The sequence below is a fragment of the Protopterus annectens genome, chromosome 4.part0 (genome assembly GCF_019279795.1).
Source record: "Protopterus annectens isolate FY-2018-M chromosome 4.part0, PAN1.0, whole genome shotgun sequence".
Classification (NCBI taxonomy): domain Eukaryota; kingdom Metazoa; phylum Chordata; order Ceratodontiformes; family Protopteridae; genus Protopterus; species Protopterus annectens.
Genome location: NC_056733.1, coordinates 1,221,522,375 through 1,221,543,643, shown reverse-complemented (window position 1 = coordinate 1,221,543,643; position 21,269 = coordinate 1,221,522,375).

Here is a 21,269-nt window from a genome sequence, read left to right as displayed (position 1 = left end):
TTAAAACCCTTCATTCAGTCACAGAAGTTCAGACTTCTTACATTCACCTGTAAATGGTTGAAATGAATGACTATAAAATATTTTAAAGGGGAATAAATAAATATATGATTTAATTTACACAAATTTAGTTCTAATACAAAAGAGAAAAATCTTATTTGGTAGAAAAATGCTCAGTGTTGGTGCCCCTGTGAAGCCTTGCACTTCAAAATGCAGAAGAACCAAGACACAGAAAATAAATACCCAAGGTATCAAAGGGGTAAAGCCTTCCACACCCCTCCAAACTATATTTATATAGCTTTACCAGCTCCATGGTCATAAAATACAAAGAAGAGAGAACTCTCCAAAAACCCAAGAACACTGTCGACACACTCTTAAAAAATGATCTGGCAGTGATTTCCTATGGAAACCAGTGATTAAAATGTTGTTTCTCAGTGTCTTGTGATTTGGGCTCTTGACACTTGAGGAATTTAATCTTGGCTATCTGTAGATATACCATCAGTGTTAGCAATTGCATCTTTAGTTAGCTATACCTACTTACAGTAAATATCCAAAGACGTTTTACTCACCAGCAATGACCCATTAAAATGTTGCTACTTAAATAAAATGTTATACAGTGCCTTTATATTCTCAGAAAAAAATGCCTTAACCCATTTACTTGCCTAATAAAACAGTTGCCCTTTAAAGTTATGCTTCTGACTTTTGAGTTTAAATGACTGGTCAGTATTCCAGAAGTAATATAACATGAATGCATTTAAGCACCAGTACTTCTCTGATTTATGTGAAACCAGACAAAGAAGTAAGGATACTTTCTGATTTATATTAGGAAAATATTTATTTGAGATTTGTTAACCAGGATTGTGGGCTAGTACAGGACCCTTATTGACCACTACCCAGGCCATAAGGATACACAAAACATTTACAAATATAAATACATAACAAACAGACAATAGATGAAACTCAACATAATAAACACAATGACAAGTAACGTTTAATAATTAACCATTCCTAGAAAATTATTTTAGATGAAAAGTTAAATTAGTATTTTACTCCAAACTGATAATAAAAATTAAGTCTGAAAAGCCTAATTCATTTCAACCCAGTTGATTGAGATGTAAACTATGTTATCTTATGTACTTCATTTAGGCAGGGAGGTATAGTGCCTTTAGACTGTCAAGATGTAATGAAAAGGGTTTTCCGTTGCAACAACTATGTCATGAATAAAAAGGAAAAATAACATAATTCTTGGGATTCAGAGACCTTAGTATAATTGCAGTAAGCATTTTTTTCTGTGGCACGCAGCCATGAACAGGGTGTGTACGATTGAGAGACACAGCAGTAGGATGAATGCTGAGTAACAGAACTGTCTGCAGTATATCTGAGTAGCAGCGCTGTGTGCAGTAGATCTGAGTAACAGCGCTGTCTGCAGTATATGTTAATGACCATATCAAAAGATGGTAACGATCAACATTATTAAAATGAGGGGCACCGTATATTTAAATTAAACTAGGATGAATGCTGAGTAACAGAACTGTCTGCTGTATATCTGAGTAGCAGCACTGTTTGCAGTAGATCTGAGTAACAGCGCTGTCTGCAGTATATGTTAATGACCATATCAAAAGATGGTAACGATCAACATTATTAAAATGAGGGGCACCGTATATTTAAATTAAACGTACAAAGATGTTGGATCAATTCAAAAATGTATAAAGAGTGCAATGCACTGCTCTATCACTAGTGTTATTGAATAAAGCTAAATCGTTGTGTTCATGTTACTGAACTGTGAAATAAGTTATGTGTTTTCACAGCATTAGTTAGAGTATGCATGAAGACCTTGGGTAGATAAACTGCACTGGTGATGAGATGCACTTGATGAGATGAAGACGCACTGAAAGTGATGCAACAACTACTGAAGCCTAAAGGGAGTAAATTGTGTAATTCAGTCTAATCCCAGAGGCGCACATGACTAACAATTAGAACAGCATACAAATTCAGCATAACAAAAATATGAAGAATGAAGAGGTAGCTTGAATAAGAACAGAATATAATAAAAGTAAAAAGAGAGCAGTGCAGAAATACTGTATAATAGGATGTGGGATGAACAGGTAGTAACGATTATCCTCAGTATATTCTAGAATAGAGGGCTGTGATGTCAGTATTAGTAGAATTGTAGGTTAGCATGGATGCCACACACCACACTCTTCGAGGCATAAATGATGCCAATAACATGAAGAAGCAGTTGTCTCAAATGCCACAAAACACATTACTTCAACGAGTCAATAGGTTCTGATGCCACACATGAATGCTGTCACAAAATACATGCTTCTGAGTGTCAGTAGGCTTGAATGTTATACAGTGACTTCAGGTACAATTTAACAGACTTGGTTTTCTACACAAACCGACTACATCTGTGCAATACAATATGCCATGCATATAGTGCAGGAGATCAGGTATACCTGCAGAGGTGGCTTAAATAAAAATTAACATTTCTGTGATGTCTTTATAAATAGTAGCAAGGTCAAATCTGGTTAGAACCTGTTAGTCTGGTAGCAATGCATTGTAAGCAAATGCAACATGAAGCATGAAGCAGCCAGCCGAAAACAGAGCAGCAAGTCCTGAAGTGTGGACAGACTTAAAAGACACACTTAAAAATCGCAGCCAGTCAGAAACAAATTGTAATTTAGTCATGACGCAAGCATAAAGAACATCAGCTACTCTCCCTAGGAAAAAAGCCAAAGTTTGTCCCAAATGAGCAAAATCTGGCATAATGAGCAATGCCAACAGATTAACACTAAATGCACTTTAAAAATCACACAGGATTAGACAAAATAATTCAATGGTTTTCTGTTATTTTTGAGGCTAGTAGCAAGGTCAAATCTGATTATAATTAGTTAATCAAATAGCATGTGCTAAGACTGCTACTCAAAAACCAATGGCTAGATTCATAAAGGTTACCACAAGGTGTACACAGTTGTGGTATCTTTTTTATATTAAGTGACAGCCCTAACACAGAGAATTTGCAAAACTGCATTGGGCTGTCTCCATGGCCATGCTAGATGCTAATGAGGAAGTTTGTGGAAGAGTTATATACTAATTAGTCATATATTTTCTCTTTCTCTCTCTGTCATCTGGAGCTACATCAGCGAAAATATTTATGAGTTGAGTGATTTGTAGAATTGCTCTATCAAGTCGATTATCATCCCAGGGCCATGTTCATCATAGTGGTGAACACAAAAGGACATGTTCATCCATCATAGCAGAAGTAAGTATTGGGGAGTTTAGAAGTTACATAGGGATAGGAGGTGTATGGGTGAGTGTATGCAAACAGCTGCATGTGTTGGGGTAAGTGTGTGGCTGACTGGCAGATAACAGTAGGAGGGTAGTGATGGGTTATGTTCAGTGTGTGTCTGTGAGTGTATGTGTCTGTCTGTATATGGGTAAATGGGTGAGTGTGTGAGTTAATGCCAGTGGGAGGGGAAGGAGCTATGTGTGTGTGTGTGTGTGTGTGTGTGTGTGTGTGTGTGTGTGTGTGTGTGTGTGTGTGTGTGTGTGTGTGTGTGTGCTTGTGTGTGTGCTTGTGTGTAGACATGTTGAGGCTGTTATACTTCCACATACCTCTAAAGTAATAAGAACAGCCTGCAACATTGAGTGAGGGAAACTGCTAGCCACCAGGGATATTCCTTTAAAGTTGTACATGAGTGGTATCTAGACAGAAAGGGGATTGGGGGTGAGGGAAACACTAGACACTAGGAATCACTTTAACATCCAATGCCTGAGCAGCACATAAACAGAATAGGAATAAGGGGTGGGGAACCCTAGATACCAGGGATTTGTTTTAAAAATACATAACTAAAAAAAATACAAAAAATGTATAATGAGAAAAGGATCGGAACCATGCACCCTTAACACAAGATGTTCCTGCACTTTTCCACTGCATTAATGAAGACATTGGTGTAGCAGCTCTAGGTTACATATATATTTAGGAGCATGGACATTATACAATGCCTGCAGCAGCACATTGTCACATGTAAGAGGAGGGGATGGAAAATGCTAGGCATTCAGGATGCATTAACTGAAGGATATGAAGTGTGAAACTTGAATGTCTGGCATTCTGGACTGACTGTAATAATTCCTGAATTACCTTGGCAAGGGAAAAGGAGACCTCATGGATGTTCAGACAAATGGGAGAGGTATGGGATATGTGGTTTATGTGCATATATATATATATATGTGTGTGTGTGTGTGTGTGTGTGTGTGTGTGTGTGTGTGTGTGTGTGTGTGTGTGTGTGTGTGTGTGTGTGTGTTTGTTTTACTATGTGCTTGTGTGTGTGGGAGAGTAACTGAGGTAGGATGGATGCCTGCACCTACACAATATGGTCACTGCAGTTAACTACCATAGGAAATGCTGATCTGTACTTTGTGATAGTTAACTGGATTCATAGACATGCAAATTAACCAGTCATGACATCTTTCCTCAGTTTGGCTAATGTGTCTACAAACTGCAAAAGAGATCATCATGTAAAAAGGACCTTTTTAGGACAGAATGAAAGGCCTGTGGTAGGTCTGTCAATAAATTTCTGGGCAAGTGTAAATTGATGTAAGTGGGCAACGCATCTTGAATACCATCAAATTGCTGAAATGAACAAACTCTGACACAATATACACCATTGATATAGTAACAGTAAATGGACTTTAAAAGCACACATCAGATTGAATTAAACCTTACACTTTGCTGCTGATCACAGGATCTTTTTATGTGTGCCAGTTAGTACAGAGGATTAAGGTCCTCAGCTGTTAACAAGCCATTTCTGTAGTCAAGGGAACAGGGGTTTGGTTCCTTCTACATTCAAGTGCAAGTTACTTAACAAAGAAGTGCTCTCACACTTGGATCCAATAGGTTTAACCATTTAACAAATTAATAAAATAAATACATTACAATGTTCTTATAGAGACTATGACATTTGTGTTAAGATATTCTGCAGTTTAATATAAAAGGTTGTGTTTATAATGTAATGGTCATGCGCTAAAGTGTAGCTTAGAAGTTGAGCATTAAAAGTGATCTTGTAGTGGTTTATGGAGATGTAGTGGTGGACTGACTCATTCTTAACAGATTTGGCCTTACCACAAGTCACAAAAAAACAGAGAATGTGAGATTCTATGTAGTTAGTATTTGCATGCAAAATTACTGTTACTGCATGTGCGGGTATTTAGTGACTATTACACATACTTATGTTTTTGTATAATAGTTGAAACATAGAAAGTATAGAATTAGCATTTGGGCAAATGCTCAGTGTTCATTATGTTTTCAGTTTCAGGTAGTTAGGGCTTATTATTTATTCAGTCCCGGTTTGATTCTAGGTAGTTATTTTATTTTTTTCAGAAAAAGCTTGTGGTTGTCTTCTGAACATAAGCCTAGAGGGACAAAGCTCCACAGTTTGGCTACAAATACCAAGTACACAGAATCACCAAAGTCACTGTTAGATTTAGTTGTAAATTTCTGATTTTGTTTTTATGATCTGGGTTGTCTGGTTGGGCTGCATCTTTGCATAAGTTTGGCTATTGTTGTATATTTGTATTGTTTGTATATAATGTTATGAATTATCGTGAGGCGGTTAATTGTAAGGGTACACTGAATTTGTAACCATCAATTTTTTTGGTGCTGTGCAGTGCTGGATTCTGTTAAATAGCTTTGTAGTAATTTTGGAAATTCTTGTTGTTAATCTGTTCATTTTTTTTTTATAAATGTCATAACAGTTGTGGAAGTATACAGTAGGCTTAGTAATAGAGAGTATAGAGTATAGAGTATAGTGGAGGTTTACAGAAAACTCAATTACTAAAGATGAACAGACAGCTGTTAAAGCTAAATTGTTTAGTATCAAGAGCAATACAAAGCTCTCTGCTGCTTTAAAAACATACACTGATATCTATTAAGATTAAGTAGAGAAAATTAAGTTACACATTATATGTAGGCAAAAATGGGGCTTCTTCAGTCATAATCTTGAGTCATAGACAAATAATGGAAAAACAAATCTAGGTTTAGGAATCTGTAGGTTTTTGACAGTATTTATATTTTTATCTAGGGTGATAAGGCAGGATACACAAAATATAAGCTTTAATTTTAATGAGATATATAAAATGTAATACCAGATCAAATAAACTCCAAAATATGTTATAATCTGTTAGGTTGAAAGGTAATGATTCATTTTTATCTTATGTTTTAGCACTGTTGATTACAAGTCCTTTGGATAAAAACATGCAAACGTTTTACAAAATCATACTAATGGTATGTAATGATATTTGAGACATCTATTTTTTATAGAAGTCTGCAACATCAACATACAAAGAGAAATAGGGACTGTAAAACTAGACCTTAATGTATATCATTGCCATTCCTAAAGGAAATGTTGCCTTTAATTGAGACTATTCATGATGCTTTAAGAAACAGTGAAAGGATCTTAGGAACAGATGCATCATGATGTTTTACATGGATTTTGTACCAATGACTTTTTCAAATAAACAGAAAAACACAATTGCTTGCAGTCCATTGGCCATATTAGTAGAGAGAGTATCATTGGCAGATGAAGAAGCTCTAATGGCATTAAAAGCTTTAAAATGTGAAAGTTGTTTGGGTAGAGTAAGCCTTCTTAATTAACACATTGTAAAACATATAGGTTTATAGGTTCACATGTAGTTACTAGGCTACAGGCCCAAGAGCCATTTTAAGTCAAGCTAAGCTTAAGAATTGTGCTGATGTGTGTCAATATCCCAGGAGTTTTATGAGTTACAATGTAGGCTTGCACACATCAAGTGGTTACAGGTTGCCACAGTCTATACTTGTCTATAGAAAAGTTTTCTAAAAGCACTGTGACTATTGTGAAATTTAACTTTTGGTCTCTTTTATGTATAATACTTCTTAAGGGGTTTGGTACAATCATGTTCTTGTGGAAAGGTTTTTGAATAAGAAAAAGGTTAAGAATATGAATAGAAGGTTTGTCAATGAATATGATAACTGTTTTAAGAAAGCACAGGAGGAGTCCACATGGACTGCATTATTTATCCACAAGCTAAAGGAATTACTTTACTATAACTTATTTCCACAAAGCTGAATATCTGCAATGTTTCATTGTAATTAGATGAAAGGAGAAGACAGTCCAAGTGTCTGAATTTGTGTCATGAAAAGATCAATGAGAGCCAAGATGGTGAACAGCCAGCAGCATAAAGTGTTTGCTGTGCTTCCTTTTATTTTATCTGACAGGGTTGTATTATACAGTCTTAAAAAATCTTATCTACAACTATAGTTTGAGTTTTTTTAACTAACCTACAACAGTTTTTAAAAGAAAATTTAAGATTGTATGATTTTTCTTTAACTTTTACTGTCAGAAGTTTAATTGCCTATCTTGACAAAATGAGCCACTCGAAAGTGAACTGTCAAGATAATACAGTGACAAAGGAATTACAATCTATATTAAGTAGTATCCAGGGTCTTTCAGTTAAACTGGATACATTTAAGATCAAAATGGACAGTATAAGAGAAGAATGCAAAAAACAAAAGGACATTTTAACTGACGTTATAAAACAACAATCTGCACAGATTTCAACAACAGAGGATGCAGTAAATGACTTAAATGGAAGAGTGGGATAAAATGAAAACCTTACAGAATTCATTTTAAAGCAGAATTCATTGCTTTTAGAGAAAATAGAAGATCTACACAGTAGCTCTAAGAGAAGTAGTATTAGGATATACAGAATCCCACAGAAGGAAGATGGGGAAAGCATATTACAATTTTTGATCCAAAAGAGAAGCACAGGAGCAAACCAAGGCTGACAACAAAAATCAGCATAAATCCAGCAGTCACTGAGGCTTATTCAAGCAGCAGAAATAAATGCTAGTTCAAACAATGACTGAATCCATGCCAAGATGGAGTTTGGATTTTACTTGTCTTTGGCACAGATTCAGTCATTGTTTGAACTAGCATTTATTTCTGCTGCTTGAATAAGCCTCAGTGACTGCTGGATTTATGCTGATTTTTGTTGTCAGCCTTGGTTTGCTCCTGTGCTTCTCTTTTGGATCATTTATTTATTTTATAAGTAACAGGAGCATTTGGACCGTGATAACACTTATTCTTATAGTATATTACAATTTTTGAAAAACTGGTTACCTAAAGCTCTTAACCTGCCAGAAGCTTTCTCTTTTGGTATTGAGAGAGCTCATAGGTCTCTTTCAACTTCTTTATTGAAAAATAACCATTCTTTTCCAGCTCTATTATTGTTAAGTTCCTTTCCAGTCAAGATAAAGATTTGCTGCTTAAGTCTGCTTAGGCAAACTCTCCAATAAAAGAAAACCGTGTCAGGTTTGATAATGATTATACTCCATATGTTATGACCAAAAGAATAGCATGTATTCCACTTATAAATAGTTTAAATATACTGATAAATAATGATCAATTAATCTTCCCAGCCAGAATTATTTTTTTTTACCTGATGATCAAAAAACTTTTAATACACTGGAAGATGCCTTGGATTTTTCTCAAAGGAAGAAATTATTAGATAAAACTGGAGATATGGAGTGGTTTCTTCCTAGTTTAAAGAGAAAGACAATAAGAAATGGTTGTACATCTAAAGATAAAAATAGCAAAAAGCTGAAAGAAAAGTAGTGGCATTGTTATTTTATTTAAATAGTTTATGTGTATAATGTTGCCATCTTTAAAGGTTCATCATCAAGTACAAGGTAAATACCTTTTTTCTATTTATTAACATACTCAATCTTTTGTTATTAGATACAATATACTGTTATTTAAATATTATGTTTCCCTAACATAGAAAGTAGTCTTAATTAAAGGGTAAGATATGTTTAAGATGACATTTGTTTCACCTCTAACTATAAGTACATTTAATTTTCATATTTTTAAGTTATATGATTTTTAAAGATAACTGTTATATCTCTTGGAATTAATTATTAATGACAAGCTTTGTTACATGTATAAGTGCAGCACTGACATGTTTCAGTTAAGTAATTGATATACTATGATGTTTCTTTAATGTCATCTTACTTTTAGTAGTTTTAAAATATTTAAGTTGAGTATTTTTGAGTAAACTTGTGTTGGGTTGAGTAGGGAGGCTTTTATTTTATCTGTGGGATGGAGAGGATAACTTCAAAGTACATATTTTAACAAAAGTTATGCTCATTTGATCTAAAAACAGCTTAATGGCTGTTTTATTTAATTCACGATTGTCAATGGGATCTTGAGCCATTTTTAAACATAGCATTCTCCTTTTTATTTGATTTTCTCACTCAGAGCATGATATACTTAACAGCTTGAGTTTATTTTGATTACAGCAGCAGCTCAGACTTTTTCTCAGTACAGTGGCAAGCTTGAAAAAGTGTGTTGAACTTTGACCCAGCTCTGAACAGGAAGTAAACCATTAGAATATTCAATTGAACAAAACAAAGGAGATAAAAAGAAGCACTCAAAGTACATTTTGAATATACTTTATAATTTCTTGTATGCTGCTTAAGTATATATATATATATATATATATATATATATATATATATATATATATATATATATATATATATATATATATATATATGGTTCCACTTCATATCATCGAATTATCATTTCATCAAATTTCAAATCATCGAAACCAAATTGTCGAAAACCCATTTCATCGAAAACTCATTACACCGAATCTCAAATCATTGAAAACTATAAAGCAACTAAAAATAACATCCCAGACACTGCTTACTATGTTTATGCAGGGGGGCAAGCCCCCCTCCACCCCCCATGTGGGGGGCTCCGCCCCCCCTAATTAAATATACCAACTCCAAGGTCACACACTACCGTGGGGTTAGGAAATTACCTTTTTCCCCCACTGTAGTGTGACCTTGGAGTTGGTATATTTATTTACGGGGGTTGTGGAGGGCTTGCCCCCCTGCATAAATGTAGTAAAAACTTTGTGGAATGTTATTTGTAGTTGCTTCATAGTTTTCAATGATTTGAGATTCGATGAAATGAGTTTTCGATGAAATGGGTTTTCGACGATTTGGTCTCGATGATTTGAAATTCGATGAAATGATAATTTGATGATATGAAGTGGAATCATATATATATATATATATATATATATATATATATATATATATATATAAAACTTTAGTTAATAATTGTTTATTGTATTTTATAGATGCAAATAGCAAATTAGTTTTTAAGTAGTAGCTGCAAATATTCAGAATCTCAACCTGCTTTGTATTAATGCACTAGCAAAGTCTTTATTTTCCTGACACAATGTGCACATATTATTTAAAGTTCATCATTTTATTGCAGATGAAATAATATGAACTATGTGCATGAACTGAATCCATAGGAATAGTACAGATAGAAAGGAAATTACAATTTTATAAGCTAAGAAATACTTTTATTTATTAAACAAGATATTGTACTCATTCTCAGAGATTATAAATCAGACTGAAGTGTTTATGCTTCACACTATTTTCCACAGTCACTTGTTTTCAGAGTGGTTCAAATCGTTGATGCTTCAAAACATTTTATTCTATACTCCCACTCCTAATTTCTGTTTTTTTTTTCTTTTAACTCCTGTAAATATGCCAATTTGCTTCCTTGTTGCTACAATATCCTGCTATCTTCCATTACCAGACAGGTTCTCCCTTTTCAGGGAAGAATATAGTAATAGTAATTCTTACATTGCTATACCAGAGTGCTAAGGATAAAGGATATTATACTGTAGCTAGGGAAGCTATGTTAACTGCTAGTGAGTCATAACTTGGAAATAGAGTAACTTACGAGCATGCAGTATACGTCAAACTATACTTCCATTGACACGATTAAGGTATTTACTCTACATCTTTTTCTAGCTAATGAAACCATGCACACTACTAAGACAACTTGACATCTAATCACTGCTATATATCATTCAAGCTGTGGCTAGAGTCCACCTTCGCACAACCTCAAGGAAGTTAAGCAAGCATTGAAATTTAGTGCATTTCACCCTTCCAGCTGATCCTTAAGTCCTGAGTTATTAATACACCTCAAGTTGGCTACAACATAGTCAGATGTCTCACCACTGTATATGTGGGTCAGCTCTTCAAACATACACAACTAAATAATTATATGTTAAGAATTTTAAAATTTAATGTGATGCTTAGCCATCTAGCATTCAGATAAGACCCTGGAATTTAGGATACTGATGGTATCTTCCACAGAAAAGCTAGTCATTAGTGGAGTCCCTCTGAACTATGTGTTAGATCTGCTTCCTGTTGGCTTCTACTTGGAAGTTAAGGCAGATGGTGATGGGCTTTGGCTGATAGAGTTTGTAAATTGTTGCAGGATAGGAGAAATCACTGAATCCCAATGAGACAGTAACATCCTTCAGAAAGGACTGATACAGACAAATCTGGTACTAAAGTCACAGGTTTAAATACTCACTACCAAGAGAGTCATAGTGGTACCCTTTGCAAAGTCAATCAACATAGGAAATTTACATCATATACATTTACATTCTCTAAGAATAGAACCAGTAATTAGAGATTTGGATATATGTGAATCTCATCAGATGCATAATATGAATGAAATCTGTTTTATTTCTAAATATCTCACTGTAGTAAACTTAGAATTATAACATTTTAAAAGTTTTCTGCTCTTCCTTTAAATATTAGTCAGCACATTTATGACATTTTGTTTTTTGGAAATTTATAACCTATTATAATGGTAATAGACCTGATAAAACCGATGGAATATTCTTTATAAGGGTAATAAAATTTAGATTAGATAAACACAGTATTTCAATTGGGTAACTAATACTCAGAAGAATAATGAATGTCTGATATACCAATAATAGAATTTCTAAGAGCCTTACAGTTTTATGATTAGCTAGGTTAATTTTAATGTTTTTTTCTGATGTTATTTTATTTAATTATAGTTATAGCTAAGTGTGCATCTTAATATATGTATTTATTACTGTGGTATTTGTTGTGGTGATGCATAGCATCTATTTAGTATTGTTCTAATAGTTGGTAGAGATGAAGGTATATGCATAATTTGTTATTGGTGGGAGATTTAAGCTATATTATTTTAGAAATAGATATAAAATTGTTTTTTAATATAAAAGATTACTTTGTTAATAAGTAATATTGAGCATTATTTTTCTATGGTTATAAATATTAATATTTTACAGACTAGTTCCTGATATTTTTATTTTCTTTTTAGTAGGATCTAATTTTTGTAGTATTAGCAGTCAGGATTTTGTTAGAAATTTGATGTGGATGCTTACTAGCTTTCTGGATTTGGAGATAATGTATTACTTTAAATGATTATTGGTCATTAAACATTAATATGTTTAATTATATATACTATCAATTATATTAATATTGTTAATTGCTGAGTGTGCTTTATTTGATCTTATTGTATTAAATGAGGAAGTAGTGACAACCATTTAATCAGATGGTAGTGAAACGGGTCTGTTAGTGGGTGGTTTGTATGATTATATCATCAAACCAGGATTTTTTATTCCATGATAAGGGGTTTGAATGTTTTTAAGATTGAATTTTTGATTTCAGTCTTATTATACTTCTCCATAACAAATATTTTTCAGTATTTATTTTTTTATTCTTTTCCTAAGCAGTCATCTAGCAGTTTCAAAGATGCTTTTTCTATATGTATGTTTATAATTTTGTCTCATTAAACATTAATGGACCTTATAGCCCTTTGAAGAGAAGTAGTTTAAATAAATTCTTACAATGACATAAGATCATGTAATCTTATTACAGGAAACATATTTATTAACTGAAGATGCTGATAGATTGCTGTTGAAAGACTATTAAATTCTCGTGAATGTAGCCCTTTGAAGAAAAGTAGTTTAAATAAATACTTAAAAATACATAAAGCTCGCATAATATTTTTACAGAAACACATTTATTAACTGAAGATGTTGATAGGTTGTTGTTGAAAGATTATTTAATTCCAGTGGGCTCTCATTTTAAATCCAAAATAAGAGGCACTCTGATACTTTGGAGGAATTCATTAGCTATGCCTAAAGTGGTAAATACCTTTTTTTTTATAAGAATGGTATGTTGGGGTTAGTGGTAGTAGAAATTAATAAAAAAATATATAATTTTATGAATACCTTTTGGATACCTGGGATTGGAGCTAAAGTTGCAAAGAAACTTTTACTCATTGTAACCTCATGTGCAAAAGAAGAACTGACAATTGCAGGAGACTTTAATTGTATTTTGTCTAATACATACAAGTCATATTAAAGAAACAGCATTTAAACAAGGAGATAAAACTAAAGAAGTAACGGATTTAAAAGATACATTAGAATGTTTTAGAAACTATTATATCAAGTTTAATAGTAGAAGGATAACTTTTGATAATAGTAATATAACTGATTCATAGGTTCATAGGTTCATAGGTTCATACTAGGCTATCTGCCCAAGGGCATTTATAAGCCTAGCCCATAGTTATGTGGCTTTACCCTTTGGATTAGTTTGAATAAACTATTATCCTATTTTTTGCTGCCTGCCTCTGCCAGTGACACTGACTGAAGTAATGGGGGTATATCATCTCCCTCCCATTGGTTGGTCAAGATTCCTGAACAAGGCCAGAGAGTAGAGCTCTGCCTCTGTGTACCGGGATTTGTTGTTCCACAGCATAGAGAGTCTCTGTGATGAATCTGTCTCCCCAGCACGCCTTCTTAATATAACCGTGTCCTTTAAGTCTCCCGCCCTTGTGGTTCTGAGGATTTAGATTTTTTTTGAGGTGATCATTTTTGGCATGGAGATTTCATCAATGGTATGTCATGTCAGGTCACTTCTGATATGTCGGACCACGGTGAATAGAGCTGAAGCGAGCTCCAGTCGCATAGTAAGGCAGCATAAGACCCTTTTTTATTTTGGTGAGGATTTTTTTTTTGAATTCTTTATCCTTTTGGCATCCTTCAGAGCAGGGCCTTTCAAGCTGCAGCAGGTCTCTGGTCAGATACATTCGAGTGTGAGAGGGTACCAATCATAGGGTGATGACCTTGATGATACAAGCTTTCTGAAAGATAATATACAAAATAAATTAACTAAAGAACAAAAATTAGAATTAATAAATCATTTTCTTTTAAAGAATTAAAAGATCAGATCAATAATCTTAAAACAAACAAAGCCCCAGGTATAGATGGCATAATTCCATAGTTAAATGAATTAATTCCAGATAATATATTAAACATTTTATTACAAGTATTTGAATAAGTCAAACCTAATTTAAGTATTCCCCTTCTTGATATTATTCTCTTGTATCTCATATCCTAAAACAAGATAAAGATTCTAATCATTATTCTTATCAATCCATGTCATTGCTAAATATAGATTACACAATGTCTGTCTATCCTTGCAAAAAAAATTAAATCTCATTATGCCAAGTTTAATAAATGATGACCAGACTGGCTTTATTTTGCATAAAAAGGTTCAAGATAGAATAATTGGAATTAATACCTTAACTAATACAGCCAGTAAAAACAAAAAATATATATCAATAATAAGTTTAGATTTAGATAAAACTTTTGATTCTATTAGTTGGCTTTATCTGTTTAAAGTGCTTAAAGAATATAATTTTTCCATAGAATGTGTACATTTTATAACAAAATGTTTTTTCAAAAAAAAAAAAGATTAGTGAGTGTTTTTTTCTGAAAATATTCTGAATTCACTGCATTATATTAACATTCAGACTGAAGAGGCCATACACCTAGAGAAATTGCAGTCTGCTGGTTGTTTTCTTGTTTTATTCCACCTTGTGGACATATTATTGGAATACAGTTCAAGTGGCAGCTTTGGTATTGGAGTTTTGCTTTTTTTGGTGGATCTGTGTTTTACTCCTTGCACTGCTTATGTCAATGAAACACCTTATCTATCTATTTGTCTGTATATATTATGGCAAATAATCAAAAATAGAAAGGAAATACAAAGGATCAAATGGCAAAATACTGAGGCACAACTCAAAAAAAAGAATAAAACATGGTAAACACTGCTAATAAATCCCCACACTTCCTGTTACTTATACATATCAAGTCTGTAACTACACTACAATGAGGACTGGGCAAATTCCATTCCTCACTCTGTCCATTTTTTACACACAGAAAACCTGACAATTTGTGTTCTGTTTAGCTTTAGTGAACTGTATCACTTTTTTCCCTTCGACACCTAGGACATATGACCACCACATGATGGGCAAGCATATATCTATTTATTACAAACATCTTAGAAAGTTATGCATGTCAGTTTGCAATCTGTTTCTGTCACACACAGAACCATTTCTATGTCTGTTTGTTCATGATAATCCATATTTCAAATATCTAATATAAATGAACTAAGTTATCACAGCTGTGACTCTGGGACATTTCCACTAGGATTTCTTTCTGAGGTACATCCATGAGACACCTCTTGTAGCAAGTGTTTTACCTGGATACTGTACTAATTTCTAGTGTTAGTGGTTTGACAGGCAGTCCATGCACATTTGAAGCTGAAAGGTCAGAAGGCTGTGGTTTCTATTTCCACACCAGGTAACTGTATTTGTTTTTCATTTCAGGTAGTGTGGTATAGTTGTAGGTGTGTGGGAGGCTGGTATAATGCTTAAGGTAAAAATGAAATATGACTGTGTTTACCTTACAAACACAAGGTGCAGGGTTTGATTTTTCACATGGGGTAATTGGCTAGCTTAAAATGGCTCACAAGGGCAGTTAGTCTAGTATTAATCTAGGAGTCTATGAGGTGCTGCAGTCTTAAGTGTGCTATCTTTCAGATGATATGTTAAACCAAAGCCCCATCTGTCAGATAGATGAAAAAGATCCCAAAGCATTTAGCAAAAGGAATACAAGAATTTGTCTGGGGTCCTGATCAAATGTCCTCTGGATCATAAAGTTATTTCCTCAGGACTCGCCTGAAAGAGGACAAGAGCCAAGTGGGACTAACTCATCAGTAAAGGATAAATAAATGTATCCTGATCCTTTGTTAACCGATCCATAATTAGAATGCTCTATAACTAGTCCTGACCAATTATCATTTCTAAGCATGCTGCTGATTTTACAAATTCTATTACATTCTTAGTTTGCAGACATCATTTAAGGTAGAGGAAGACTTAGAATATGTATTATAGAAGCAACTATTCTTCAATTGGTTCTGTCCCTTTCTAACTATAACTTAGAAGTATTTTTGCAGGTATTAGCATTTGTCTTTTAGCTGTCTCTTTGCAGTTTGAAATCATGGGATGACAGCCATGAATTTTCTTGAGCATCTGTTTTCTCAACTGATTATGGCCATAGCCCTCCTCATCCAATCACATTCACCCATTCACCCAAGCATACAAGCACACATGTATACACACACACACACACACACACACACACACACACACACACACACACACACACACACACACCTGAAGCCACTCATTCCTTTGCATACACACACACACACACACACACACACACACACACACACACACACACACACACACACACACACACACACCGCTATCACCACTGTCTTGTAAATTCCCCAGCACTTACCTCTGATATGACCTCACTCATTGAAAGCAATCATTAAACATAAGCTTTTGACTGTTTTCATTAGCATTGATAGCTACGATAACTTGCATAGTCAAGCAAATAAATGCCTTACTGTAGGGAGAACACACAATGCTAATTAACATAGGCTGCTCCATTGCAATGTCTCATTGGTATTTGCAGTATATCAGAGAGACAGCCCACTGCATTGCTGTTCCACTTTATTGTATAGTGCTGTTGTAGAACTGCCTCTTAATTGAAATGTTACCATGAGGTGTGCACCAGCCTTACACCTCAAGGCAACATTTTTGAATCAGATCCTGTGTCTATTTATAAGTTTCTCACTTTATTTTATGTCATATATTTCTAATGAAAAGCAACAAAACAATGGCTTGTGTGAACTGAGCTGAACTAAGGCAGGCTACCAGCCATAACTCTGAGCTAAGATACCAGAAAACTAGAGGTTTCTGAGCTGCCCAAAAAACACAAGTTGGTTGTTTTTTTATTTTTTTATTTTTTTTATTGCTTGATTATGCTATTTACTGCACTTTTATTGTGTTCTGCTTATTTAATATGGATTTTAATACTGTAAACTAAACTGCACTGTTTGTACAGCATTTATCTGCCTTACTGGGCCTGATAAATCATATTTTGTTGCTGTTTTCACTGTTGCAAAGCTATTTTTGCTACTTTTCACCGTTTGCAAAGCATCATTTCTGTTTATTCTGTTTTTCCCCAAACAGTGTTTTAAACAACTGATTTGTTTGCTGTTTAAAACATTCTTTAGTGTCTCCTTGCTGTTTTTGTTCTGCTGTTTAAACATTTTTAGTGACTCACTGATGTTTTCTGCTATTTAAAACTTTTTTAATGCTTCTCACCTAAACTAGTGTAGCTTGTGGCTGTAGCATAGTCCGGATACAGGTTTTCTGCATCTGGGTCTGTTTGTTGTGGCTGTTGTATTCTGAGCACATTTTCCAAGCCATGGTTTATTGGAAGGGGCCTTTCTACACCCTTGTAAGAGAAGTGTGGTGATTGGAACCTGTCTGGTGAAGGTTGATTGGTCTAGCGCTTGAAGTAAGTACACTCATTGGTTCTTTTAATTTTTTTTTTAATTCTTTAAGTTTCTAACTTCTGGTATTTAAGCCCTGTGTTTGAGTTGGTGTCTGCTTGTTTGTGTGTCACTCAGAACTGCACACTGCTGTGCAATTGTGAGCCATAGTTGGACAGATCATTTCAACAAGTTTTCCTATAGTTAAAACTATAGTACATTAGTGCAGTCCTCAGCTTTAGTACATCTCCATTCTAAGAAGTATTGCTAGTGAGCTGTGACCTAAAAAAACACTTTGTGATAACAGTTCTTCAAAACTAGCATTATGGACAGTTGGACAACCCTTGTTTCTCCTGGCAGCCTTGTTGACTTAGGTCTCCTGAGGCAGTGTAGCATCTGCCTCCTGTACACTGATAACCCCTACTAATAACTCACTCTAGTACAAAGTGCAACAGATATATCTGCACCAAAAATCTTAAATCCCTGATCTCTCGCACTAAAAACAGTAACACTGAAGAGGTTGTCAACTCACCCACCACTACTTATGCACATACTACCGTTACTCATACAAATAGTACACATACAATACATAAATTGAACTTGCACAGAAGATCTCATAAAAGACTTTACCAAAACACCAGACACCTCCAAAATAAAAGACTGCTGCAGCTAACACACTTCCCACAGCCCTTAAGACACATAGCAATACCAGTGTCTCACCTACTGAGTCCTTAAGGCATAATACTCAAAAAAACAAATTTTCTTGTCATTGGAGACTCCATAGTGAGGCACACAGATGTCATTTTCACCAGGTTTGATAAGGAGAAAGTCATGGTCAGCTGCCTGTCTGGTGCCAGGATTCATTAGATCACACATGCACTCAGTTCTCTGGGCAATAAGTGCTATTATGACTTTCTTATAGCTCATGTTGGAGTGAACAACCTGAGAAGTAACTCAGTGGACTATATGAAGAGAGGCATGATTGAGCTCTCTGAGTATGTGTCGCTGACAGGTATGTCCATAGCCTTGAGCAGCATATTTCCCTCACCTAGAATGATACCACAGTATAAAGAAAAAAATGATCATTTTCAATAATTGGTTTAGTTTTTTTGTGTCATTCAAAGGGGATCCAGTTTCTGCCAGCCTGGAATTACATGTTTAATAAACCTCGCTGCTTTGCTAGAGACAGTTGCACCTTACACTACTAGACTTTTGGCTGCAGGCAAAGGCTCTTTCCTCCCCCATAGTGCCTTTTTAGACAAGGTCTCAAAAACAAAATTGCCGACATGAAAATTGCCAACCAAAACAAATTAAGGGTTATGCTGATAAACACTAGGAGCTTAAACTAAAAACTGAGCACCCTGGAAGCACTTCTATCACTGGAGGATGAAGATGTCTGTGCAGTCACAGAAACCTGGTTTAAGGCCACATAGAGTACCCATGGCTTACAAGGCTACAATACCTTCCACACATTCAGACTGCAAAATGAATGTGTGAGAACCAAGGTGGCTGTGTTTCTATCCATATTTGAGATAAATTTACCTCCTGACAAGTTAGACTGGACAACTCCATGGAGTTACACCAACTTCAGATTACTGTGAGTAAAACCCCAATTCAAGTCATAGCCTGTTAAAGATCCCAGTGCATGGATCATGATGTGCAAAAGCCTACTTGACCAAACTGGAGTCAATCCAAATATTGCCAAACACTCTGGTCATGGGGGATTTCAATTATCCCACCATCAAATAGGGAACCTACTCTAGCTCAAACTCATTAGTGCAAAAGTTCCTTGACTTTGTTAACTCAAATGCCCTGAAACAAATCATTCAATCCCCAACATGAGGAACAAACATGCTAGATCTGGTCCTCACTAACATGGCAAACAGATGTACCACTGCAACCGTCAGACCCTCATTAGTTAACTCTGACCACAAATCAGTGACTTTCAAAGTGGCACTAACACCAGAACTCAGAAAGGGCAAAGGCAGACTAACAAACTTCACCAAAGCAAACTACACCCTCCTAGGGAAAGATATAAATGTATTCCAAGCCCCACCCCCAGATGTAAGTTGTAAATGCACCAAAGCTTACACTAAAGCCTTGTACAATCACTTGCATAAGTGTATAGACTTGGCTGTTTCAGAGAGAAACAAAGACAGAGCCCCAGGTGAAAAAAGCCACCCTGTTAGACACCCAGCATCAACAAACTTTACAATGAATGCAAAAAAGTTTCTGTCTAACAAAACTAAGGCAAGGACCCAACAGTGGAAAAGCACCCTCCTCAACCTCAACAGAGAAATAAGACATTATGTCAAATCCTGTAAGTGTAATTTTGAGAAAAACTTAGCAACTATACCCAAGGATAATCTTAAGGCTTTTTAGAGCAATGTATATAGTTTAAAAGGTAGGACCCAAGCATGTGCCGAACTAGTGACTAACAGTATCACACACACTGATTCTGCAGAGATAGCAAACTTGTGGACAGATTTGGTGAAAAATTCACTTCCTTATCCGATCCAAACTTCTCACAGACCTTACCCCCATCTCCCTCTACATATCTGAATACAGGTCATTAAAGCCTTGTCTAAGGCAAAAACCACAGCCTCTACGGGACCAGACTGCATCCCAGGCTGTCTTATAAACCAACCAAAACATGAAATGGCATCACCGTTAAGTACCCTATTCAATCACAGCCTAATCCCTGGCTTAGTTCTTGTGGAATGGAGAACAGTAACAGTTATTCCCCTCCACAAATATGGCTTAGCAACAGACCCAGGAAATAAAGACCTATAAGAATGACCAGACTCATCTGCAAAGCCATGGAACGTACCATCATGGACCTCTTAAATAAAGAAATAGGCAACCTCCAAACAGTGGATCTGACCCAATTTAGCTTCATCAAGGGCTTAAATCTGGTGGATTTCTTTGAAAATGTGACCAATGCCCTTGACAGGAGCAAATCTGTCCACACAGCATACCTCGACTTGGAAAAGGCCTTTGACACAATCCCACACTCAGGCATTACCAATAAATTTATCAAACTGAACATAAACCCCTTTGTTGTAAGATGGTTTGCCAACTGGCTCACAAATGGATCATATACTATCAAAGTGGGTGCCCCCACATCACCCAGCAGACCTGTCACCTGCTACAGGGGTCAGTGCTGGGCCCCCTACTGTTTGGTGTATTCTTCTCAGATGTACAGGCCAAAACTAAAGGGCTGTGGCTGGCCAAGTTTGCAGATGACTGCAAATTGGGTGCAATTATTTAATCCCCAAATGATGTCAGTTTACTTCAGGTGGGTCTTACGCAGACCAACAACCGGTCTCAACCTGATTGCAAAGAAATGCATCATAATTCCCTTTGGTAAAAACAATGTCCCTTCACACTATCAAATTAACAATACCCTATGTACCTTTGAAGTAATAAGAGATCTGGGATCACACGTAGACTGCTACCTTAACTTTGACCACCATGTGTCTACTGTAGTAAGGAAGGCTTTCTACATAGCACACTTGATTAGCAAAGGCATCACCTCTAGAGCAAAGGAGGTTATAACCACTCTCTATTCATCATTAATCAGACCCATAACTGAGTATAACATCACTTTCAACATGTACCATACAAAGCACCTCCAGCAATTGGAGACACCTCAGTGGTT